The sequence below is a fragment of the Rhipicephalus microplus genome, chromosome X (genome assembly GCF_043290135.1).
Source record: "Rhipicephalus microplus isolate Deutch F79 chromosome X, USDA_Rmic, whole genome shotgun sequence".
NCBI lineage: Eukaryota > Metazoa > Arthropoda > Arachnida > Ixodida > Ixodidae > Rhipicephalus > Rhipicephalus microplus.
The window spans coordinates 374,877,269-374,904,377 of NC_134710.1; the positions used below are offsets into that span (position 1 = coordinate 374,877,269).

The following is a 27,109-nucleotide window of genomic DNA, read 5'->3' on the forward strand; positions in this document are numbered from 1 at the left end:
TACAGAAGCATTGGTGTCAGAGTGTCACCGCAATAAAAAAAAAAAAAAAAACGAGGACGAATGCACCCGAAGAAACTGTCGGAAACGTGCAAACAACGTAAAAGCCCCGAGAATAGAGTTCCTCGATGCCTGCGCCCTCTTGGAGGGTGAAACCACTCGTTGAAGGGGTTTCAGTTCTCATTTATAGGACCAGTTCACCATTTATAGGACACGAAGTATTGACATTTTCAATATATCTGTTCGCACAGTGCTTCATTGGAGTCGTGCAAGCTTAAAATATGGTGCTCCCACAGAGAAATTTTTCTTCCTGTGCTATGATCAACGGGAAAACTATGTTGACAATAACGAAAAAAGATCACAACTAGGCTTAGCTGTGTGATGTCTGCCTCAATAAAAATGTAATAAATTAATGCAAGTGTGCTTATATCACCATGGTGTTGCCAGTTTATTACTACATTTGATATGAACCTCTGCTCGCTCCACCATGGTGTTCCTAAGGGTGTACACAGTCTTACCTCTGAGACAGCATTGCCAGAACTAGTTTCACTGTCACAATCTTGAACAGGTGTGCAACAAGCATGCGCCAGTGCAGAGAACACAAGAGAAGTGGTCACTGTTTACATGTTCAAGGTCGTATGCATGCACACCGGACTATAATTTTGCAGTGTCTTACATTTTGAGTAGAGTATACATTGTGATGGCTGGAGCAGTCTCTGTGGTCACCAGCTAGACAATCACAATGTGCATATTGTTGCTTGAGACAACTGTTTAGGACAAAAAAAGGGCACCGTAGAAAAAAAATATTTTTAGGCTAATGTAAGGGCTTGCGGTGAGGAGACTCTCAAAAGGTATATGGTGTGTCATCTTGCAATAGAGAAGCAACATTTATACCTAGTTTATGTTAGTAGGAGTCTGCTAAACATTGGCCATACAAGCTTGTGGCTAGAGAAGGATGATGTCCAGAAGATACCCTCCTGAAATGTTAACTTGCACTGTCCTCCCTTGCCCTTCTTGGTGCACTGGAATTTTTGCCCTATAGGTACTAATTCCTTCAGTGGGTACTCTTGAAGGGCTTCTGAATAAGCTCACTCTTACCACCTGCTTTACCCAAGGGCAAATCCTACTGTTGGAACTTGTTTGCTTGGCAGAAATTTTTAACAGGAAAAGAAGCTTCACTCGTTACACAAATAAAGCTACAGCATTGCAATATTACTATGATGTTATGTACACAGACCTCCCACATACAACTCACTAAAATGTCATTAATTACCTCTATGGTGAGCCTGATTATGCCTTAAGACAGCATATAAGTTTCTTGATCCTATTTTTTTAATCAGTACATGAACCTTGAAAAAACAAGATCGTCACATGCAGTGCATAAAACCAGTGCTTATGAAGTGCAATGATGCCATCGGAAGCATCAGCAGAAGTAAATTCACCCTGCTAGAAAGCAAATTCTGCGTGAAGCCTGTAAATGTACTGTTAACAAAGTCTTCTCAACAACTTCATTACTTTTACTTCTGCAATTTGCATAATCCTGTCTCATGCATACCTTGCTGTCAACGCAAACATTATTGACCTATGAGGTGTTACTCATGTGACCATGCTCATTTAACATACCTGCAAGCCTCAGAGCTAACATGATAAAATTGAAGACTTTAATAAATTAATGCTCTCTGCTACTCACCCCTGCAAAAAAAAATGTTTAGCATCCCCTTCAAACCTGTTTTTTTAGAGACTCAACAGGCACAGTGACGTGACTCATGAAAGCCATATCCGGAGCTTATGGTGCAACTAAAATCTTTTTGGAGCAGCATAAAAGCCGCCTGAAGCTTTTAAGCTAGAGCTGTTGCACCACATGTTACAGGGAACTAGTTCATGAACATATGCATGCATGTTCACTTGGACTTCTGCTCAACATAAACGTAGGCTTTTTTGCTTTTTTGCAGGCATCCCCAATTTATATCAAGCTACCTAGCGCTTTCCGGGAATTCACATGGCATTTGTAAATGACTCTGGCTTTCAGTGATAGTTTAGCTACAATATTGAAGCACGGACTGGTAAGACTCATTATGCATTGTATTTACTTTCCAAAAAAAAAAAAAAGAGTCCGATTATATTAATGGTTTTATTAGTACAACCTAATCATTCAATGTGTGGAGAAGTGGTTGCTGTCATCGTTTATGTAAAGAATTGTTAGATTCCTGATTAATGAGCGCTTCATAAAAAAGGGTTTTGTAACTGGTCTTTTCTGCCTATTATTTATTATGGCTCAACAAAATTTAGAGTTATGGGGGAGTAAGTAGTTACACTTGGCAAACTGTTTGACATGTACAGTCGTCGAGGTCGAGAAGCCCAGCCAAGACATACCGGAATAGTGGAACACCATGCTTTCTAGGAGAAGTAACAGTGATTGTACAGCATGGGGTACTGCTGATAAAATTTGCCCACTGTATGGACTTAAAACTTAACCACCTTGTATGAAATATTTTGAAAGTAAACTGTAACAAATAGGACCACAAATAAAAAAAATAACTACGTGGTCAGTTCTATATGCAGGTACTAAATTACTGTATTTTAATACAGTAAAGCAAGACTGTTGTCCAAGCACAACTAGCTCATTATTACTTTTATCTGACAGTAACCACAACAGTTAGAAACTATTTGGCTGAAGTCACGTGGTAACTTTCGTAGTATAAGCAGGTTCAGATTGTTAAGAAAGTTGGTGTCCAGCAACGTTTTCAACTACATTTCACGTTCATGTCCACTGTGATGACATCTCCAAATCGCAGGGGTAACGTATAGATTTCAAGCATATGCCATATACTTGCTCCCTGAGAGAACACAACAACGAAGAGTGCACGCATGCTCGACACAAATAATGAAATTTATGAAAAAGATGTAGAAGGTTTCGTCTCTTGGTGCAGATCCCTGAAGGCACTTACTTAATTCCCACCCCGTTTTGCCAACAAGCAGCCCATGTAAAACATTCGAACATGCGCTATTATGTCAGGTCATAACCAGTTTTCTCTAACCACCTTGCACTTAGTTCTGGCACGACATAGGTTTCAAAGATTTATTTCTTGCAAACTGTGTGAGTAATTGTAGACCATTCTTCAACAGTTATTTTCGTGCTTACTCGATAGGAAAACATGAGCTTCAAATTTTTAAGTTTCTAAAATATGAATGGTAATTGAATTGTGAATGGTAATCTACACCCAGCCTTAGTATATATTTCCTTCATAATCATTTTCAATTTGAGGCATGGCACAAATTTTGAAGTACGACTGAAGCCTCTCATATGCATGTTTCGTTTACTTGGAGGTGCCATTCAACAATCTTGAATTAATCCTGCAATGAACTAAAATCTGAATGCCTTGCGAATTGCCTGCCACACAATGTATTTTACTAGGTAAATTGTTCTGGGCTTGTTACACAAGCTGAAGATGATGACGATACTGACTGCCGCATCGTCACTGATGAGGCAGAGGATAGCGCGTGTACAGTTTAGGTGCACACACGAGGCCCAATGTCAGTGCTAAATTTCCAATTTACACACGAGCGCGCGCAATATGTATGCTTTACCGCAATACACAGCGTGCACTTCGCCGCAAGGCACGACTGTCTTGCGGCACTGTTTAATTTTAAGAAGACGCTTAAGGTGGCAATTTTGACCGAATATTTATAGTGCTACTAGCATATCTTCAATTTTATTTCTTTTTTTTTCTTTGTATACACCCACAAGAACAGACATAGTTTAGAAAACCAATTATCGTAATCGGCGACAGCATATTTAAGCCACATGGAAAATAACGTCGTGTGAACGTTTGGTAATACCCATCGCTTCGAACTTGTGCATTTCGTATCTGTCTCACGCAGTTACGCAAGAAGAAGCTTCAATGAAATTTTTGGCGCAAGCATACAATTCACCCAAGCGACACATCGATCCTTACGCTACACATGCACTTACCAGACATGCACGTACGGCATACATCCACAATTAGCATAACACACGGTGTTCATGATCGGGGAAGTCGTTACCACATTGCTTATAGACAGTATTACAGAACGAGACCACGTATCCATGCGCAGAGGCGGTTCTCGCGAATGCATACAACTCCCGCTCAAGCAAAGACCACGGATAAATAAAACCGCCGCACGATAAAGATCCTCACAAGTTAGTGAGGAACTTTAGACCTTTCATTCCCACCACCTAAACGTCCCCAAAAAATGTCCAACACGGCGATTCTGTCGCTGTGTATTCATACATTTTCAGCCAATTCAAGCCGGTTTTAAGCGGCTATTGGGTGAACCGAACGTTTTGGCCCTCAAAAGGTTCGTGCCACCCGGTGGCAGCAGGGATTCGCTCGCAGGATTTCAAGCTGGACGGTTGTGCCCTCGCGATCTCCGACGCCAGCGTAGCTCCCGCCGACTGGTTCGCCCTCCGCGGTCTCCTGACGCCGTGCAGCTCTCGCATTGTGGCACCCCGCCCTTGGACTGCTTCGACCGGATCCCCACTTTCCTATCTCCTTCTTTTTCCGTCGCTTGCCTGTCTTCTTCTTCGTCTATTTTCCTTCTATTCTTTTTATCCCTCCTTCCCCCCACCCCTATAAGGCACTGCGCAATGTCGCCTGAAGGCAGACAGAAATTAGGTGCCTTTTTCCTCTTCCTTCTAACCACTACCACCACCACCCGGTGGCAGCAGACGCGGCCAATCAAAACATATCGATGATGTTAACGATGACGATAGTTATAGCACGAGAACAAAACGACGACACAGATACATAACTATCGTCATGCCATACCAACTAGCCCAAGCTGCCACACTTCGATGTTAACGATGCTCCTCATGATGCTCCTTGTGGTCATTGCTTTCAGTTTGCATGAGTTGACTGTGCAGATAAGTTGCGATTGTGGTGTCTTCTACTGTCCGTTGTGTCGCGTGTGTGTTCCAGCACCGTGTGGGAGTAAAAGACGCCAGAAAGGCCTGTCTCTTTTTTGTATCGCGGGGAAACGTTTGTATACCGATATCAATTTCTTAACCTTGATTCTTCTTGGCCAAGCTTTGAATCGATGTCAGGCAGTCGCTCTTCGTGCTGAACACCTAGGAGTACGACGAACGTTAGTTGCCCCGCCACGGTGGTCTAGTGGCTAAGGTACTCGGCCGCTGACCCGCAGGTTGCGGGCTCAAATCCCGGCTGTGGCGGCTGCATTTCCGATGGAGGCGGAAATGTTGTAGGCCCGTGTACTCAAATTTGGGTGCACGTTAAAGAACCCCAGGTGGTCGAAATTTCCGGAGCCCTTCACTACAGCGTCTCTCATAATCATATGGTGGTTTTGGGACGTTAAACCCCACAAATCAATCAATCAATCGATGAACGTTAGTTGGTACTAGTTCATGATGTTATAGCGCGACCAGAGCGAGAAAAGAAAAAAAAAACAGGTCTGCGTGGAAGGCGCAGCACGGTCACGGCGAAAGCTAGAAAAACGGCCTTTCAGAGCCTTTTCTAAACACTCATTGGATAACTGCGGCAAGCACACTTACTTGATACCCACTGCGTCATTAATAATAAAAGTATTTGTTTAGTAGGCTGACATTCGCTGTCCTATTTCTCGTCATTCTTCTCGTCATTCTTCTGACAATAAAGAACCCCCAGCCAGTCGAAATTTACGAAGCCCTCCACTACGGCGTCTCTCATAATCATATGGTGGTTTTGGGACGTTAAACCCCACAAATCAATCAATCAAAATCAATAAAAAATAACGGCGCGGATGCGGCAGTATTGGCATGGGTACAACGCCTGAAGCACGTTTTCTTGCCGAAATTTCTGTACTACAATAAAAAAATTAAGAAAACGCACGACTCCCAGGCCTAGCACCTTATTTACTGTCGATAATGTGTCGGCCTATTCAGACAGGTTCTTTTAGAAGGTAGACCGTACTCTTCACTGCTGCAGGTAAAAATTAATGAAAGTGTTGAAGTTGAAAACGTCAAGCCAATGATTACTGAAGTTTCACATTGGTCTAATTGAAATACTGAGACAATCAACAAGCATTACATAACTGCTGGAAAGCCTACTGATTTGACCATTTGAAGAAATATGCAAGGTGGTTTTCCTTTAAAGTTGTTTTCCAACCAAAATGTCTAGTTCACAAGACAGCTTTTCTCACTCATTGTGTTTTTACCTCTCCCCCCCTCCCTTCTTTACCAACAGGTGCCTCGCTCACTATGCGATCTGAGGGTTTGTTCGAGATGGGACACAGTAATTATTGGGGGAACATGTCGTTCTGCCACACTCACGTGCCTTAAATAAAATAGGAGTGGTAAAAGTGAGCGAGAAAAACAGCCTCGGCACGAGAGGTTTTTTACTTGTTTTTTTTTTTTGTTGTTGAAGCACTATCTTGCGGGAAAGCCGCCTTGCAGATTTCTGCAAATGGTCAATTTTCTTTTTTTTTTCTTTTTCAAACCCTCTAGAACAATTTCAAATGCTCTGTGCAATTGCAGTTATTTCTTCCATGTAATCATAAAACTTCAGTAAAGGCCTGACTCCACTTATCCATTCCAGCACTTCGGCGTGTGTCTGACGTGGCACCGAACCCTCTCTCATACGAAGGGAGAGAGCTTAGCTTCGCTAATCATGCGCCCTCTTTCGTGATAGAGAGAGGGCACGGCACCGCGTCAAAAAGCTTTGCGACAACGCACTGAAACATGGGGTCAGGCCTCAACGATTGTTGGCAGGCTACAGCAGGAGCATGAGATACAAAGACGAGGAAGAACACAAATAATTGAGGTCAGCACTCTGGCTAGTGTTCTTGCTGGAATTAACTTATATCATGTGTTTGTATTGCGAGTTTTACAAAGTTATAATCATAGCAATCGTATGCAAGCTGGCAGATTTGGGAAAGTGGGCTATTTCTGTCACAAAATGTTCATGAATACTGCAAATTTCTACATCAGCTAGTATAAAAATTCTTGAATGGTTCATACAACCGAAATAGCCCGATACAAAGCATGGTAGCAGAGTGAACTCTAAAGACTTAAAAAAACCTGTAAAACTTCACAGATGTCTTCAAGAAACCTATTTTTGGGTGCGCTGAAGCTTAATAAACATATAGTAGCACTAAATTCTGAAGGTGAGGAATGATAGACTGGTGTTTTGAAAAAGTTGCAGCTCTCCTTTTTCTTTTTTCCTTTCCTAGTTTTTTTTTCTTTTTTCCATGAACTTTGTGCTTAAATATTATTTATTATCAATATCATTGCACAATGTTGTGCGTTCTGCAAGCTGAGTCTGCTCCGAGTACTTGTACCCTCAGTGAAGTGAAGGCCTATATGTGTGCAATTATATTTTTATTGCAGGATGGTCTTCCATAAGGTGTAGATATGCCAACATAAAAGCCATAATTAAACTGCCACAAAGACTGAAAAACGAAACACAAATTGCCCTGCAAAAATTCACATAAAAGTAAATTGAACAGAGACACAAAAAAGAATGATGCTTTTCTGTGCGGGCCCACACCTTTACAAATACTCATAAAATTGGCAAACGAACACAATCACAGCACACAATGTGCAGAAGCATTGCGTATACTGCGTCCCACTGAACAAAGGAAATCTTCATTGCGTATTTTGAGAGCGGCCTGGGGCCGGCCGATGCTATTCGGAGCCATGAAGAAGCTTTTTCTGGGAAGTCTGATGGCCCTCTCTTGCTAGCCAAAGGCAGCATTAATCCGATCAGCAGGAGTGTGTACCATTTGCATGATGAGTGGAGAAAAAAAAAAATACGGCACATCGCGAAATCCCCTTCCAAAGCTTCTAGAGAAGATGAACGAGCATGCTGATATAGATGAGTCGGTATGACATATAAGCCACAAGTACAAGCAGGTAGAGCACATCGAAGCCTAACCTTCTCAAAAGACGCTAATGCCACTTGTAGCAATAATTGGTTTACTGTACAAATCTGCAGAAAATGAGATGTTATTCACTGCACATTTCACTCTTCCTCAGTTAATAAAAAGCAGTAATGGTCAATACTGGTAAACAGTTACTGTAAACAGGACAAGCCAAAGCTCATCAGAGTGATGCTTCAATATCTACAAGCATTAGACCAGTTGTAAAATTACAACTAGGTACAAATTCTGATCCTAACGGGCATGAACTGCTTGAATTGATCCTCCAGATTAGAGGAAGCATTGTGCATTAGCAGAGAGAAAGGAAAAGAAACATTGTGTGGAAGATTGTAGGATTCATGGCCCTGCCGCGGTGGTCTAGTGGCTAAGGTACTCGGCTGCTGACCCGCAGGTCGCGGGATCGAATCCCTGCTGCGGCGGCTGCATTTCCGATAAAGGCAGAAATGTTGTAGACCCGTGTTCTCAGATTTGGGTGCACATTAAAGAACCCCAGGTGGTCGAAATTTTCAGAGTCCTTCACTACGGCGTCTCTCATAACCATATGGTGGTTTTAGGATGTTAAACCCCACATATCAATCAATCATGTAGGATTCATGGAATGCACATACGAAGTACCAATAGAGAGAGAAAGAGAGTAAACGTTTATTTTGAAACAGTGCCCCGAGCAATGCCCGGTGTCACCCTGAGGTGGAAGGGCTCCTTAGTCCAGGAACCCTCTGGCTTCTACTGCCCTCTTGGTCCTGGCAACGAGTTGTTGTTGGTCTTCGAGGTCCTCGAGGGCGAGCTTCGCCTCCCACATTTCGATTAGGTCTTCGTTCGTTCATTCTGCTTCATTATCAGTCGTGTATTGTTGTACATTACGTCTGGCAATACACTGGCATGCAAGAAGCAAGTGTGCCAGAATGTCCGGTACGTTGCAAAGCGGGCACATAGTTATATTTCGTTGGGTAGAGACGGTGCATTAGGGCCCCATGTGTGTATGTGCTGCTTTACAGGCATCTCAGTATTACGTTTTCCTCTTTTGTCAATTTTGGGTGTGGTGGAGGGTATACTCGTTGCTCCAGCCTGTAATGCTAGAGTAACGACAAGTAGGTGTTTTGAACAACTTCCGTCTCTTCAACGACGGGTCGAATGTCCAGTGAGCAGGGGGCAGCCCGGCTGACTGGCTCGCGGGCACATATAATTTCCCTTCATTTCCCCGCAGACCCTCGTGTCCTGGCACCCATAATTTACAAGTGTATGGGAGTGGAGTGCTTCGCCGTTTCAAAATATTGATAGCATTGGCTGAGATACGGCCCTTAGCGAAATTCCTGCAGTCGGCTTGTGAGTCGGTTAAAACTACCGCGGCGTCTGTACATGTTGTGGTTGCTAGAGCGATTGCCGATTCTTCTGCGGTGTCTGAATTGAGTGCGTTGACCGTGACTGACGCTAATTCTTGGTCTTGAGAATCTACGACGCTGACAGCGTACACGTTTCTATGCGGATACTTGGCCGCGTCAGTGTAGCGGGTGTCCGGGTCTCTCTTGAACTTTCGTTAAATAGCGTTAGCTCTAGCCTTGCGTCTACTTTTGTGGAAAGTAGGACGCATGTTGCGTAGAATAGGTGCGATGGACAGTGACTCTCTAACATACAGCGGGATGCGCTTTTTCCGGTCTGCATCGGCGATGAACGTGTCACTGTAGTTGAGGTACCGGAGCACTGACTTCCCGTGGGAGTCAGCTTGAGCCTCTCCAGCTGACTGTTCCTATGAGCTTCGATGAGCTCTTGCCACGTGTTGTGGAAGCCCATCTTTAGAAGACGTGTGGTAGAGGTCATTGACGGAAGTCCCAGGGCTACTTTAGTGGCCTTTCGTATCATGATATTGAGTTTTTCAAATTCAGCAGTTTTCAAATTCAGGTACGGCGTGCCATACGTAATGCGGCTGGTGAACAGAGCTTGCATTATACGTAGTGTGTCGTGCTCTTTGAGTCCGTTTCGTTGATTGGTGATCCTCTTGAAGAGGTGCGTGTGTTGTGATAGTGTCCGTTGGAATCTCGGTAGGGTGGCAGCTCCCGATCCATCCTTCTAGATGTGAACTCCAAGTACTCGCAGGGTCTCGACATTTGGAATTAAGGTCCCTTTCAGCGTTACGCTAGGGTCGGGCTCGTCGTATAGGGGGGTCTGCCTCTTGTTCTCACTTTGAGGACGAGGTGCTCGGATTTCTCGAAACACAGCAGAGACCGCAATTTCTGAGATACCATTCAAAGGCATCTACGGCGGTTTGTAGGCGGGTTTCTTGTCTCCCAGTGTTCGAAGCCCTAATCCAGAGCGTGATGTCATCAGCATGGATCGCGTGCCGTAAATCTGGTATTTTGTCGAGAATTTTCGGCAGATTGATCATAGCCACATTGAAAAGTAATGGCAAAATGACCGAACCCTGCGGCGTGCCTTTTTTTGGTATACTTGGAAGCTTTTGCTGCGGATGTTGCATATGCCCACAGTTGCCGTACGGTTCACCAGAAAGTTTATGACATACATGTAGGTTCTAATGCCGCAGCCAACGCCTTCGAGGTTGTTGAGGATCGCGTCGAGGCTGACGTTATCGAAGGCCGCCTTGACATCGACTCCGAGTATGGAGTACTTTCTTCGATAGGTGAGGTGATCAAGGAGGTCTTCTTTGAGTAGTAAGCGCACGTCGTGCGTCGAAAGATGCTGCCTGAAGCCGAACATGGTGTCCGGTAGGTGTCCACTGTCTTCCAGATACTGGGTTAAGCGGTCGTGCACCATGTGTTCGAATAGCTTTCTCATGCATGAGGTGAGAGAAATCGGGCGTAGGTTCTCAATGCCGACTGGTTTGTTATGCTTACGGATCATGGTGATTTTCGAGTGCTCTGATACCGCAGGTAGCTCTCCTTTATCCCAACAGTCGTTGTATATCGAAGAAGAGCCGTGGTGGCCTGGTGCGGTAGGTTGCACAAGTGCTTGTTGACAATCCTGTCTATTCCGAGGCTGGTATTTCTTGTCAAGTTCGTTAGGGCTGTGTGCAGTTTAGCCTGGCTGAAGGGCTGGTCAAGTTCAGTGTTTGGTGGGCCAGCGTATTCTGTGGTGTGAATTGAAGCCCCAGTGGGTGCATCGCTACAGAGCTTCTTTTGTATTTCTTTTAGGAGGTGTTCTTCTGTACCAGCGTAGTTTCAAATAAGTGTGGCAGCTTGGGCTAGTTGGTATGGCATGACGATAGTTATAGCGGGAAAACAAAACGATGACACAGAGACAGGAAGGACACGAAAGACACGAGCGCTAACTTCCAACTCATGCAGAGTTTGAAGTTAGTGCTCGTGTCTTTCGTGTCCTTCTTGTCTCTGTGTCGTCGTTTTGTTCTCGTGCTATATCTTTCGAATACGCCTCTGAAGGTGCTGCTTCTGTGCTGCTTTGGAGGGTTGCGTGGATAGAAGTGTGCGTAGCAGATGCCAGGTATTCTTGCTGCTCAGAGTCCTCTGCAGCTTGTCACAGAAAGCGTGCCAGTTCTGCCTGGCCAATTGGTTCGCATAATCTTGAGATTGCTCGGTGAGAAGAGAAATGCGTTTCCGTAACTTTCTGTTTAGTTTTTGCCGCTTCCACCGTTTTTGATGTCCTCTTCTAGCCTCCCAAAGGTGGAGAAGATGTGCGCGACGGTGAGTGTATCGACGTCAAGCTGTATGTCCTTAGTGTAGCATTTGGCTACCTTGAGCACATTCTTAAACCAGTCTTCGATGTCGATTGTGGTGGTTTCAACGTCGAGGTCATTCCTAAAGGATTACCATTCCCTTAACCGCGTTATTCCAGTCTTGGTCTGCTTACGAGTGTGCGCCATGGAGAGTTGGATGATGTGATGATCACTACCTAATGTTTCCGGTAGCGCACTCCACTCTGCCCCAGTGACGTTCGCCGTAGATGTAAGATCGGGATTTGTATCCCTGGAGATGCTGTTCCCTATTCTCGTCTTCTGAAGAGGGTCGTTCCAACGGGTTAGTCTGTGATGTTGAGCAGTATTGTGCACCCTAGAACCCTTCCTCGTGGTTATATTGCCACAAGGCAGTAGTGGGATTGGGGCATAAAGCAGTAGAGGGTCCCTGGCTGAAAGGAAGGACTACGAAGTGGATAGAGACTGGTTCCAGCCCGCCAGTGCCCCAGGCATTGTCATCGCGTGTAATCACTGTAAATATCTGTAAATATACGTTTCCTTGTAAGATTATTGGTAGAGGTACGGGGTACGCCTACCTGGCTCTTCCGGCAAACCAACACGGAACTTCAGAGTGGTCGCCACCTTCATTTTCCTGCAATGGCTCAACAGGCGCACCCACACGAGCAACAGCAGCCGCAGCTGCAGCAGCAGCAGCAGCACAAGCACCAGCTGCACCAGCAACACCAGCAGCACCTGCACCAGCAGCAGCTGCCTCCTCTGATTATCCTGCCTCCACGAGACCCCGGAACTTTCTCGGGCACAGGCAAGGACAAGGTGAATGTTGAAGATTGGGTCGCTTTGTACGAGCGCGTAAGCGAATACTATAGGTGAGACCCTACATTGATGCTGGCCAACGTTGTATTTTACTTGCGGGATACGGCGCTCACCTGGTATGAGACGCATGAGTCGGAGTTGACCAGCTGGGACATTTGCAAACTGAGCTTCTCGAGTTATTCAGCAGGCCATTTGGGCGACAGCAGGCCGCGAGGAAAGACCTGGAATGTCGCGTGCAGACATCGACAGAATCATATGTATCTTACATACAGGACGTATTGGGCCTCTGTCGAAAGGTGGACGAGAACATGAGCGAAATTGACAAAATCGCTCACATATTAAAGGGAATTGCCGATGACGCCTTCAATCTGTTGATCGTTAAAGATTGCGCCACCGTCGACGCGGTTGTGAAGGAGTGTCAGCGCTTCGAGCACGCCAAGAACCATCGCATAACCCGCCAGTTTGCGTGTCTGCCTAATACGGCAGCCACTTCGACCTGCGAAGACAGCCCCAAGTCCACGCAAGCTACATCATCCGAAAATGTCACCTGAATCGTTCGCCGCAAACTCGAAGCAATGGCTCCTGCAGCCATCGCCTCTGACAGTCTTCAAGACAACGCATCCACCGTCTCCCTCATCCAAGCCGTCGTTCGCCAAGAAATACTAAATTTTGGCATCACACCTGTTTGCGCTGTTCGCACCACCGAGAGCTCGGCTTCTGTTAACCAGATTCCGGTGTACCCTTCACGCTACCCTTCCCGCTACCAGAACCCTGCTGAATGGAGAACGTCGGATGATAGACCGATCTGCTTTCACTGCTCTCGCGCCGGCCACATTGCACGCTACTGTCGCAATCGTTGGTCATCCAATTCATCTTGGAACACTGGGACATGGCGTCGCTTTGAAGGCAGTTCTCGCCGCTTTTCTACTCCGTACGATCCACAGCCTGCTCCTACTAACGTTCAGGGCCGAAGGTTCAGCCGGTCACCATCACCCCAAGGCCACCGATCTCTCTCGCCGATGATTTCTCGATCCAGGTCCCCTGCACGACCTGGGCCCTCAACCTCGGGAAACTAGACCATGCAGCTCCCGGAGGTGACGCTGCATTAACGACCCATTCGGCAAATCCTCTGTTGACGATTCCTACACGCCGCAATATTCTGGACCTTTTGGTGGATGACGTTACCATTACAGCCCTCATAGACACTGGTGCACAAATTTCAGTCATGAGCGCTGCTCTCTGTACTAAACTGCGAAAAGTGATCACGCCTCCTATTAAGTGTGCAGTAATGCTTGCCGATGGGAGCGCATCTGGCGTTCTCGGCATGTGTACCTCTCGCATGTGTATTGCTGGGCGCCAGACCGTCGTATTGTTCACCGTGCTTCAGCAGTGCCCACAGGACGTGACTCTTGGCCTCGACTTTCTCTCTGCGCACTCCGCCCTTATCGACTGCTCGACGGGTCTTCTTCAGTTGGAACTGCCTTTTGACGCCGCTGTTGCCCGTCATGCTCAAAGTCGCCTTTGTGCCACCGAATTCCTGCATCTTCCGCCGCAAGCCGCGACTTACGTGCAGCTCGTGTGTGATCCGCCTGTGCGCGATGGTGAATATGTCGTTTCACCTATTACCGACGTTGTGCTAAAGCACTCCATTGCTCTCCCGCACACCGTGGTGAGAGTATGCCACAACCAGACCCATCTGTCTCTTTTGAACTTTGGTTTCTCCACGCATGTGCTGCCTGCTGGTATTAAACTAGGCGTCATGTCGTCGTTGCAAGAGTGTGATATTTCTGAACTGTCGGCTCAGCAACCTACTCCGAATGTCAACTTGCTCACTGCGCCCAACCTGTCAAGCATTGACATTGCCAAAATGATAGCGCCAGATCTTTCGCCCTCCGAAGCACAAGACCTCCACCGTCTGTTGACATCCTATGCGGACATATTCGATCTTGACAACCGCCCTTTAGGCCAGGCATCAGTTATGACCCATCACATCAACACCGGCGATGCCAACCCAATTCATCGCCGCCCTTACCGCGTCTCCGCTGCCGAACGCTCTGTCATCCAGAAAGAGGTCAAGAAAATGCTCGCCAAAGGCGTCGTCAAACACTCATCTTGTCCGTGGGCATCCCCGGTCATGCTTGTCAAGAAGAAAGACAACACATGGTGGTTTTGCGTCGACTATAGACATCTCAACAAAGTCACTAAGAAGGACGTTTACCCTTTACCAAGAATAGATGACGCCCTTGACTGCCTTCATGGCGCAAAGTTTTTCTCGTCCATTGACCTTCGATCTGGTTATTGGCAGATCGCTGTTGACCCACGGGACCAAGCAAAAACAGCATTTGTAACCCCCGATGGGTTATACCAATTTAAAGTAATGCCGTTTGGGCTTTGTAATGCGCCGGCCACCTTTGAGCGCATGATGGATTCCCTTCTGCGCGGCTTCAAATGGTCCACTTGCTTATGCTACTTAGATGATATAATTGTTTTTTCACCGACGTTCGCAAGCCATCTAGAGCGACTGTCCAGTATTTTCCAAGTATTTCGCAACGTTGGTCTCCAGCTGAACTCCTCCAAATGCCGTTTCGGCCGTCGCGAAATAACTGTACTTGGTCACCTCGTTAGCGCATCTGGTGTACAGCCCGATCCGGACAAAATTTGCGCATTGACTCAATTTCCCGTGCCCTCTTCTCATAAGGATGTCCGGAGCTTCCTTGGTTTGTGCTCCTATTTTCGCCGCTTCATCAGAAATTTCGCCGATATTGCGCGGCCTCTCACCGAGCTTCTTAAAAAAGACGTCCCATTTACTTGCAATTCGCCTCAGAGTGCTGCATTTTCGGCGCTCATTGCAGCCCTCACGACCACGCCAATATTAGCCCACTTCGATCAGACTGCCCCGACAGAAGTTCGTACGGACGCGAGTGGCCACGGAATTAGTGCTGTTTTAGCTGAGCGTCAGCATGGACGTGGCTGTGTCATCGGCTACGCCAGCTGCCTTTTATCCCCTGCCGAGAGGAACTATTCCATCCATCACCGAAAGAGAGTGTCTTGCTCTTGTTTGGGCTGTCGCTAAATTTCGCCCGTACCTCTTCGGCCGCAGTTTTACTGTTGTAACTGATCATCATGTACTCTGCTGGCTTTCCTCACTAAAGGATCCCACGGGACGTTTCGGTCGTTGGTCTCTCCGCCTCCAAGAATACACCTTCTCGGTCGTGTATAAATCTGGTCACCTCCATCAAGACGCCGACAGCCTGTCACGGTATCCAGTGGATCCACCAGACGCCACAGAGAGAGCTACGGAGGCTTGCGTCTTATCAATGAACCTGCCACTGGTCACCTGGGAGTCACCCGCACTTATCATCGCGTCCGGCGCCGTTTTTTCTGGCCACGCCTATATTATATCGCTCTGTGCAAAAAAATGTCGCCAGCTGCGACCTTTGGCAACGTCGAAAACGACCAACATCGCTTCCAGCTGGCCTTCTTAACCCTATTTAGATCCCTGCTGAACCATTCTACCGCGTAGGGCTCGACCTTCTCGGGCCATTTCCCACTTCTGCATCCGGGAACAAATGAGTTGCCGTAGCGACCGACTACGCGACACGTTACGCGATCACCCGTGCTCTTCCAACCAGCTGCGCTACCGATGTCGCCAACTTTCTGCTACATGACATCATATTGCATCACGGCGCTCCTCGACAGCTCGTTACTGACCAAGGCCGATACTTTTTATCTCGCGTCGTCCAGGATATCGTACGTTCCTGTTCCACGAACCACAAGTTCACAACGGCATACCATCCACAAACTAATGGACTTAGAGAGCGCCTGAATCGCACTATCACGGACATGTTGTCAATGTATGTTTCTCAAGACCACCCTGACTGGGACGCAACGTTACCCTACGTCACCTTCGCTTACAACTCCTCCAGACATGACACCGCAGGCTATTCCCCGTTCTACCTTCTTTATGGACGCGAACTTTCACTGCCTCTTGATACACTCCTTCCCGCTGGTTCAAGCTCCCCTGTCACATACGTCCGCGATGCCATAGAGCGAGCCGACGCAGCACGACAGATTGCCCGAGAACGACTCATGCTTTCTCAAGCCTCTCAGAAAGATCGATACGATCGTCACCACCGCGAAGTTTCGTATGCACCAGGTTCTCTCGTACTCTTGTGGACCCCATGTCGTCACATCGGCCTCTCAGAAAAACTTTTATTTCGCTATGACGGACCATACAAAGTCCTTCGCAAGATCACGAACCTCACCTACGAGATACAGCGAGTCGTCGACGAAGCGCACTCAATGCCACCACCATCCACTGTTGTGCACGTCGTAAGACTGAAGCCTTATGTGTCACCCAACACTCCCCTTTCGTGACAATAAGCGCCGGGTCTGCGCTTTAACGCCGCGGGGTAGTGCCACAAGGCAGTAGTGGGATTGGGGCATAAATCGGTAGAGGGTCCCTGGCTGAAAGAAAGGACTACGAAGTGGATAGAGACTGGTTCCAGCCCGCCAGTGCGCCAGGCATTGTCATCGCGTGTAATCGTTGTAAATATCTGTAAATATACGTTTCCTTGTAAGAATATGATAGCCCCATGCTGTGTGAGAGGCGTTAAAGTCTCCCATTATTATGATCTGGTGGCCATTCGTGCGTTTCCTGATTTCTCGAATGAAGGGATTGAAGTCTGGTAGTTGGTCTCGTGGAGGAAAAATGAAATTTTTGAAAATGAAAACCAGTAGAAAATTAAATTTTTCAATACCCTACTTTTCCAGGTAATATAAAATGAAGGCCCTTATCGTTTCAAAATCCTCTCGTGAAGGCACTACTTTCACTGCTGCATGTGGAGGACAGTGCTTGTCCTCACACTACATAACTTTCACACAGGCATTAGAAGTGCCTAAAGTACCCAGAAACCTTCGATAAACTGTACTATACAAGCTTCACAGAAGTGCAAGGGCTTCTTGGTGGTGAAACATGTGTATAAAAGATGAGCAGAACCATTGCAATCAAACTCCAATGACTAGGTGGAAGAGACAGGCATGCAATCTGTACCTACAATTACTGCATTGAAGAATGAAAAGAGAAGACTCACAATAAAATAATGTGTGGATATGTGTAGGTACCCAAAATGCAATGCCAGCACAGCACGTAAAGTTTTCCCATAAGACAAGGTAGAATAAGGCAATGCTAGAACACTCTTCGAGGGCCGATTTGGTGAAACTTGGCTATTATTTGCTGCTTGCCTACTAAAACAGACACTAGCGCAAGTTGGTACATAGCTAAAAGCTGTAAACAGCACATAAATGTCAAAAAAAAAAGAAAGCCCCAAGTGCAGTGCTCACTTTAAAACAGTTTAAATCTACATTTCCATGACTAATGCACTGCTACTAAAAGTGATGGCACACTCACTCATGTCCGGCTATGCCTGTTTTATTGTCCTTACTCATTAGTCGGAACATTTTAGTACAGGCACCTCCAAATGAAATATTGCTTTTAGGGCTAAACTGTACCATACAAGCTTCACAGAAGTGCAAGGGCTTCTTGGTGGGGAAAAATGTGTAAAGGATGAGCAGAACCATTGCAATCAAACTCCAATGACTAAGTGGAAGAGACAGGCATGCAATCTGTACCTACAATTACTGCATTGAAAAATGAAAAGAGAAGGCTCACAATAAAATAATGTGTGGATATGTGTAGGTACCCAAAATGCAATGCCAGCACAGCACGTAAAGTTTTCCCATAAGACAAGGTAGAATAAGGCAATGCTAGAACACTCTTCGAGGGCCGATTCGGTGAAACCTGGCTATTATTTGCTGCTTGCCTACTAAAACAGACACTAGCGCTAGTTGTTACATAGCTAAAAGCTGTAAACAGCACATAAATTTCAAAAAAAAAAACAAAGCCCCAAGTGCAGTGCTCACTTTAAAACAGTTTAAATTTACATTTCTATGACTAATGCACTGCTACTAAAAGTGTTGGCACACTCACTCATGTGAGGCTATGCCTGTTTTATTGTCCTTACTCATTAGTCGGAACATTTTAGTACAGGCTCCTCCAAATGAAATATTGCTTTTAGGGCTAAGAATATTGATGCATGGTTAAAAGATGAAAAGTACAAGGTTATGCATCTCTTGGTTATGTTTGAATTTAACAGTAGTATGGTGCAATGCTACAGTAGTCCCTATACACAAATCAGGCTCAAAGCTAGAAATAAGCAACTACCGCCCAGTGTCGTTTACAAGCTCATGCTGCAAAATATTCGAACATATAATTTTCAAGGCCATATTAACTCACCTAGAAACAAATGAGCCCCTTTACAAACATCAACATGGCTTCAGATCAGGTCTCTCAACTACAACCCAATTAGCTGAATTACCTCACAACATAGCCAATGCAATTAACGAGAATAGTCAATTACATGCAGTTTTTTTAGACTTTTCTAAAGCGTTCGATGTTGTTTCACACAAGGATTTAATAAAAAAAAGTATCGGCCTTTGGTAATTATGGTAAAATAGTAGCGTGGATTAACAGTTTTTTAACCAAACGGAAACAGAGAGTAACAATCGATAACCATCTATCGCAACCGCTTGATGTTTACTCCAGAGTACCTCAGAGATCGGTACTTGCTCTGCTTTTGTTTTTAATGTTAATTACCGACATTTAATTTTCTGTTAATAATTCTGTTCAACTATGACTATTTGTAGACGACTGTATCGTGTACACAGTCGTGTGTGATCAAGTTAACCTGAACGATTCATTGCAAATGATCTATTCCTGGTGCGATACTTAAGGCATGAAATTAAACACAACCAAAACTCACTTCATTTCATTCACAAATAAGACCAACCCTCTTAACTTTACATATACTATACAAAACACAACTATCGACAAAAGCGACCAAGTAAAATACTTACGCGTTACTTTCTCATCGAACCTCAACTGGGAACCACATGTTTTAGACATATGTCGTAAAGCGGAGAGGAAACTACCCTTCCTGAGGAGAAAATTGCGCTATGTACCATCACACCTTAAACTTATTGCATACAAAACACTAATTATACCATGTTTAGAGTACGCCGATTTCATCTGGAGTGCACATCAAAAGCACCTCATTAATAAAATAGAAAGAATACGAAAATTGGCAGTTAGATTTGTATATTCAGACTTCTCGAGGCAATCCAACTCTGGAGGCTTGCTGGCAAGGGCAAAATTAAAACCTTTTTCACAACGCAGAATTATCTCGCGACTAAAATGTCTTTACCAATTATATCATGGTCAATTCCGCATAACGCGCTCTCATTACCTGTTTGACCCACCAAACACTCGTCGTGATTGAACCATTCCAAAACTATCCACCAACCTTTCAGTCGTGTTAACGCTCACAAACATTCCCTTTTTCCGTCAGCTATCCACCATTGGAATAGACTAGACAACAATATTGTGTGCGGTAACATTATTCAATCATTTATGAACTTAATACAGTGTGTCCATTTTGAATTATGAGCTTTTTGGCATATCTTTCTTGTCCCGGTATGTATTTTCTTTTGATGCTTAGTATATATCTTCTTGTCTCCACTTCTGCATGGGCCGTGAAAAGCCTGCAGTATGTTCAAATAAAATCTTTTTAAAAATGACAAATCAGCTAAAATGCGTGTACTCTTTACTGTGGATATGCAGGCGCAGATGTGCTCACAAGTAGCCAGTCCAGCAACGGCTGGGCGGTCCTCATCGTCACACCAATTATGCGCCGAGCCCAGCACCTGGAGTCTGCACAAAGCATTACTTTCGTGGAATCGACATCGTCGTGTGACCTAGACGGAAGCACAGATACTGTGCTGCTGACATCGACAAAGGCTGGGGCGGTGCCCATAGCAGTACTGGTTCACAGCTCCTAGAGCAGGGAGGGGTATGCCACGGCCTTCCAGCTTTTCAAGCAAAGATTTCCATTTTGCTTTGGCAACAAGCAGGCACAAATCTTTCATATTATAGCAACCTCGTGTTTTTTTCTTCACATTGTATTGTATCCTTACCTTTTGATCAGCATCTAGCCCAAGATGTTTTACTACAATGGTTTGCTAAATGCAAATGTAAGCACAGTTGACTGCCCCAACTGAGAGATTAGCAAAGGGTAATAAAAAGATGAGAAAGAAATAGGAGGAAAGACAAGGGTAAAGAAAAAAGAGACAGGTCGTAAATTAACCGCGGCATGTGGCACATAAACTATTAGAGTGATGAAGAGAAAGTTATTGTATTTATGTTATGGTTTGAAACATTAATTTATCAAAATTTTTGCCTGCAGGCACCGCAAACTTTTATGAGCGACAATTCGAGTGCGAAAAAGGGTGCCTTACACGAGACCTGGCCATCTGCAAAACAGCTCTTGTGTTCCTTTCATGTTTCCCAAGCAGAGTGGTGATGGCTGACAGCTGTACGAAATAATGTAAAGATGACCACCGTTAATATATGAAGTGTTTCCAGAAGATAAGAGAATGTTGTTGGAGATCAAAAAACACAAAATGGAATTTGAACACTTCCAAGTGAGACATTGCTAGGACATTACTGTTTTCACTTGTGTAATGCTTTTCCCTTGCTATAATACTAGGCGTCCTCTAACTGTAAAATGTCAAGCAAGCGCCACACTACGGGGAAAGATAATCCACCCAGATTTTGAAAGCGGTGCTTGCTCTGTCCCCGACTAATATTCAAGATGGTGGTGGGAGAGCCACTAAAATAACAAACAAAAAGACTCATCCAAGTTTCTATTGAAATGCTTTATTTATAAATCATTTCATAAACAACATTATATTATGCATTTAGTGTACTCATTCTTGTGGTTCTTTTTACACAAGCGACGCTTTTCTTGAAATAAAAGGTGGCCTCAGGGGAGGAGGGAGAGGAGGGCTTGCTCAGTTATTGCTGCTTATTTTGGATCTCCGGAAAAAAAGGGAGGGAAACGCTTGCTTGACAATTTATGATATGTGTTCCCCTGGTTGACATAAAAAAAGAAAAGTTTTAGTGAAACTTTCAAAGACATCTAAATATCTTCACAAAAGGAAAACACAAAAGGAAAAACTGTGCTTAATAGGTGGGGGGGGGGGGGGGAGGCTGGTAATATGCGTGGTTACATGTGTAATTTATTTCCTTCTTGCATCGTTAAAGTTAGGGGGGCGGTTTTTATGCAGCAGAAAATTATGTGCGAGAACATACGGTATATTTCTTGAAATCAGTGACACAATGTCAGCACAACCGCTACAATTTCTACTGAGTCACCCCTTTTTTAGTCCATGAAAGCCAAATAGGTCAATCGTACTCAGCAGATTTATCAGTTGCCCGAATGAGGACGAAGCTGTGATGTATTATCGAATACTCATTCCTGAGACTAAGACAGTTTTCAACCTACCCACTCCTAATCACTAGTACAGCTGAACATTTGAAGTAAGTGTGTATAGAGGGTAGCAAACTTCTTAATTAATATATCCTTTGTTCTTAAACTCAAGTTTTTAAAGGGACCCTGAAACAGTCTTTTAAATTTTGTCAGTATTCAGGCTAGAGCACCATCAAATCATTTACACCACAGACTTAAAAGCCTGCCATCTACGAAGACCGCAACGAACAATTCTATTCTTACCCTCTTTCTCACCCCCTTGCCTAACCTCAACTCATGAGACACGCCCGCAAAATTCGTTTGGCTGACTCGCAGTGATCTGCAGCAATATGCAGCTTTAAAGTTTTGTAATGGATCGCAAAGTTTATGCAGAGAGCTAAAATCAGTCTGTAAATTGCCACTGTTGATTGATGATTGATATGTGGGGTTTAACGTCCCAAAACCACCATATGATTATGAGAGACGCCGTAGTGGGGGGCCCCAGAAATTTTGACCACCTGGGGTTCTTCAACGTACACCCAAATCTGAGCACACGGGCCTACAGCATTTCCACCTCCATTGGAAGATGGGAAAATTTCAAACCGGCCGAAACAGATATTTTAACTCCTGTAGCATGAATTCGTAAATTTTTTGTGTTAGCATTTTGAAATAGCAAAAGTCCACATATTTCTCTTCATTACAAATTTTCGACTGGGTTGTTTACTTGCCTTTTATCCTATAACGTTATTGAAACATGCAACTAACACTGGTGCTGTGTAAGAGTGCAATCCATGCGCCAAGCCGGCAAGTGCTCCTCAGTAATTCAGTGCCTTCGTGGCTACATTCAATGGGGGAACGACCTGATGGAACTTACTGCAGAATACATGTATTATAGTGCTGTAACAAGGAGAAAGCCTGTAAAGCACAGCAAAAATAAAGCGCATGTCACACACTAAGTATACGAATCTCCTTAACGATATTCCACTCGTGCCAGGCAAACCCTACTTGCCTTTCTCAAAAACTGACATTATCAACTTTTTGGTAGGTGGAACAGTGAGAACTCTATGAGCAGGAATCACTGGGTGTTCATGTTATGCACTTTCTCAGCTTTCACAGCAATGGAACAGCATTTACTGCAGGATTTAGAACTACGCCAATAGCTACACAATTATTGTTTCATCTTGCTGCTTTCCCATGATGTATATTTAATAAAGCCCATCTAACCTCACTAATACAGTATACACTGATACAGAGTAGCTTGTTCATCACTGCCTTCACTTAGTGGGGTCATGAGCTATTCCTTGTGCTTGGTAAAAAATGTATCCTGCAGAAAACAGACACTACTAATATGAATAGCTCAGCAAAATCTAAAATTTTTGCAAGGCAACGAGAGTTTGCAAGTGCAGTAACGTTTCGTCAAATAAAAAATTACAACAGTCACCTTCCATATGCATGTTCTTTTTTCATTTTCTATTTCAGATCCTTCATGCAAAAGACGAGAAAGAGCTGGAAGCAGCAATTGCACACTTGCAGTCTTTACCTCATACATCCTATGTAAAAAAAGTTCAGGCATTTCTAGAGCATAAACATGAGTGGGTGCTCCTTTACCATGTTGGCATTGTCACAAGAGGACATAACACCAACAACTACTCTGAAGCATCCGTACAAATTCTGAAGGATGTTATCCTCAGCCAAACGAAAGCTTACTATGCAGTGGCCCTAATCGACTTCATAATACCAATCGGGAAAAATATTTCGAAAAAAGGCTTCTGCACCATGCACATAATCGGGAACCTTCACACGGAATCGGCTTTGAGCACCAGCACCAAAAAAACCTCAAGTATTTCTCCAAATTCTGTCATCAAAATTGAAAAAAAAAAATGCTTACAGTGTGCCAAGCTCTTCTGGCACTGGGATGTATGCGGTAAGAGCTGACGTGGGACTGTGCACCTGCTGGGTAGGAAGACAAGGCGCCTTCTGCAAACATCAAGCCCTCGTCCAGCAAAACTTTGGAGGGCCTTTCCTCAACAGCCCTGCTCTCACACAAGCCGATTGCAGTGACCTGGGCCCCCTGGCCCTTAGCGACAAGTGTCCCCCAGCAGAGTTTTTCCGACCTTTTCGAATTTCTGATTGCTCTTCACCCTCCCCCCATCCTGGGCCCAGCGAGTCAGCAACAGAAGCAAGCCCCTTCTTCGTCGAGGCAATGGAAATATCAAAAAAGGAGCCTTCCAACGGCAATTTACAAGAGGAATTTATGTTACAGTTCAGTCCCAGAAGATATAAGCAGCATTTTAAGAATCAGTTAATTTACTAACTTGTATGTGATGTGTGTGTGAAAGCAGAAGCTTTCACGGTAATTGTTATAGCATGTGTTTCCCAAGTGTGGAGAAAATGTTCCATGCAGTGAGAGATAAAAATAGTAAAACAGCAAATATTGTTTGCAAGTATTTGAAATGAGGACTACAAAATCGTATGCCAAGACTCTTTTAATGGGTCATTAAAAAGAAAATCACTTTTTCTAACTCAGGGCAAGGTAAATTGGAAAAAATTGGAAAAGTCCTCCATCCAGATGTGAACATTGGATAGGCTGACTGTGATGATGAATGAGTGGATTACTCTTTACCAATACTGGAAATGCCCCTCAAGAAAATGCAGCTGGCAAGGCTATTTTGAAGCGCCTGCAAAAAATTACCCTGGTTCACATATTTTAATGGCCTCTGACTAGGCCTAAGTATTTATTGGTAAAATTATTACACTCTAAAAGGCCAGAGGCTGAACTACAAAAGTTGGAGGCAATCTTGCCAAAACAAAGGCTGTAAAATCGGTGATGCTATACTGATACTCAGGTGTTTGTGTGTATCAGAAATGAAATTTTTTGATCTCCAAATGGCAAAATAAACAAAACACTGTTCATGAATGATCTATCGGCATCACTTGATCCTGTTGAAACATTTTTTCTAGTGAACTTTAAGATGTCACAATTTTAGACCAAAGGCAAATTTATAAATGGCAACATTCTTCAGCAACTAACGGGTACTTAGGAGATGTGTCATACCAATGATATTTTCTCTCTTTTCTGCAGAACCAGGAAGAACAGCCCAAGCATCCAGTGGATAAGGAACACCTGCAATGACTTTGTACAATGGCTGAAACGGATGCCACATGCGCTTCCCTTCTCAGCTCAATGTACAGCTATCGGGAGTAATAACCACAAGTGCCCTACGGAATTTGCTTCTAAGAATGAAGGCTTCTGCGGTTGCGCACAAGAGGCGTGGCAAGAAAATCAAAGTACAGCCGACAAACTTGGCAAGGCGTCAGCCTGGCTTGCCACGTGGCTCAGGCAGAATTTCACCAGGAGGACCAGCAAAAAAAAAAAACGAGCACACTCACTGGGAAAGAGCATTCGTGATAATGTTCAGTGTACCAAATCACACTAACTGTACTTATCTCAATCTTTCCTTTAAACAATGAAGCTGTTATAGCTAGCTACATGATTATGATATGTTGGGTTCAACGTCCCAAAACCACCATATAACTACGGGAGACAATGTAGTGGAGGGCTCCGGAAATTTCGACCACCTGGGTTTCTTTAACATGTACCTAAATCTGAGCACATGGGCCTACAGCATTATCGCCTCCATCAAAAATGCAGTCACGTAGCCGGGATCCCACAAGTTATAGCTAGCTGCAAGTTGCGTGCGTGGCCTATCGGAAAACCACCCTCCTCATAAACGGGTATGTGCTGTAGAAACTCGGCGAATCACACTACTCACCACTGGCCCACTAAAATAAAGAAAGCAGCAGTTGGCTCAAGGAGTTATAAACAAGCACGTGCCATACAAATTTGGTAAATCCCACTACCCGCACTGGTCTACTAAAAATGAAGACAGCAGTGAGCACAAATAATGGCTGTGAGCAATGGTAACGAGCTATGGGCCTCAAGTACGCAGAACAACAAAATACTAGGAAATAGGAAAGACAATGGTGGCTGCAAGAAGACCCCGAAGAAAACGAAGGTCTACACTAATGATGACATGCCTGTAGGTCTATGAAAAATGCCAGGGCTTGGTTTCAGTGCGAATTTTTTTCTCTGCAGTTCGGATGCTCCTGTTGTGTCTGTGACTGTCTGTGGTTTAACTCAAACATCTCTGCACTGAGAATCAACGAAGAAACATCCCAGCTGCATCGCCTAGCTAAAGCCTAGCAACAACCTCAAACTACCGATCTAAAAGGACACTGAACTCTGTTCGGCCGATACTCGCTCTAATTAATTTATCATGTGCTAATCGGACTCAGGAAGACTGCAGTGAACTATGCTACACCTGTGCCAGTTATACCGATTGAGATGTGACCAGCGTATCCAAGCGCATAGCTCGCATCTATGCATCATGCACCATATCCACCTCGCATCCTTGAATGGCGGCCTCTATACGTCGAATTTCACCGACTGACCAAGCATCATGACAAACACCTGGAAACGCCTACTACTGATTATAAGAGGGAACACCTGAGCTGTCACCTACTAGGACACAGCACTCTTCTTGGCCAATTCTAACTCTCCACAATGCACCACATTTGTTATTTAAGCCACTCTGGTGGCTTCAGAAGTAATCACGTCATGCTTATCAGAGTGCCATGCCCATTAAAAGAAGTAAACCTATGTGACTTAGCGAAGTTCTTCCTTCTGACAGCACAGTGTACCCATTGTTATTGGAAGGCTGCATGAGTCTTTTGGATACACTGTTGCTTTTGATGTTTGACAATGAGCTAAATCCTGGCACAGTGACTGTGGCTGAATGAGAGTAAACATGCAAGATTAAAAAAAAATACTGAAGGAAGTACAAGGTGGGCATGCAACTGTGCTGAATAAGCTCTTGGACACTAGAAGCACCTAAGAAAGACTCCAGAAGAAGCTAGACAATGTGATTTCTAGAACGTCATTCAAAAGTGACTCACTAAAATAGCACAAGCAATGAGCCTCTCTGAAAACCTCAAGGACTTAAGTAAACTTCAAAATAAAAGACGGGCATTCTAGGAAAACCTGGCATGAATCTGAAAACTTAGCAAAGTCCACTTGCATGAATGTTTAAAGTTAGACAACACATCAAATGAAAGAGAGCATTGTGTGGGGGCTTACAAGAAAGAATGCATTCGACCAATTTCTTCAGGAAGCTAAATGAAGATCTTCTGAAAATATGTACGTGGTGTGAAAATAACAAGCTGCAGTTTAATCATATAAGACCAAATTTGTCACCTTTTCCTGACATCAGCATTCGTACACTCTTACTAAAAACATTTATATCAACAATCACACTATCTCTGCAGCTAACTACTGTACATTTCTAGGTATCGAACTTGATCG

At 44.5% G+C, this 27,109-nt stretch overlaps 2 long non-coding RNA genes across 4 annotated transcripts in view; one reads left to right on the forward strand and one right to left on the reverse strand.

Moving 5' to 3' along the window:
* Positions 1-27,109, reverse strand: part of LOC142776393 (uncharacterized) — a 56,010-nt gene that overhangs the window by 26,993 nt on the left and 1,908 nt on the right. Inside the window, exon 3 of one of the 2 annotated variants that reach the window (XR_012887510.1) lies at positions 20,735-20,809. The exons of the other annotated variant lie outside the window; for it this stretch is intronic. This is a non-coding gene — a long non-coding RNA (uncharacterized LOC142776393). The remainder of the gene's footprint in view (positions 1-20,734; positions 20,810-27,109) is intronic. 2 annotated transcript variants of the gene reach the window in all.
* LOC142776394 (uncharacterized) lies at positions 1,348-26,993 on the forward strand. Of its 2 annotated transcripts, XR_012887512.1 has the most exons (4): positions 1,348-2,060; positions 20,061-20,289; positions 23,227-24,009; positions 24,830-26,993. It is a non-coding gene; the product is annotated as an uncharacterized LOC142776394 (long non-coding RNA). The 2 variants fall into 2 exon arrangements; XR_012887511.1 differs by having other exon boundaries at positions 23,227-26,993.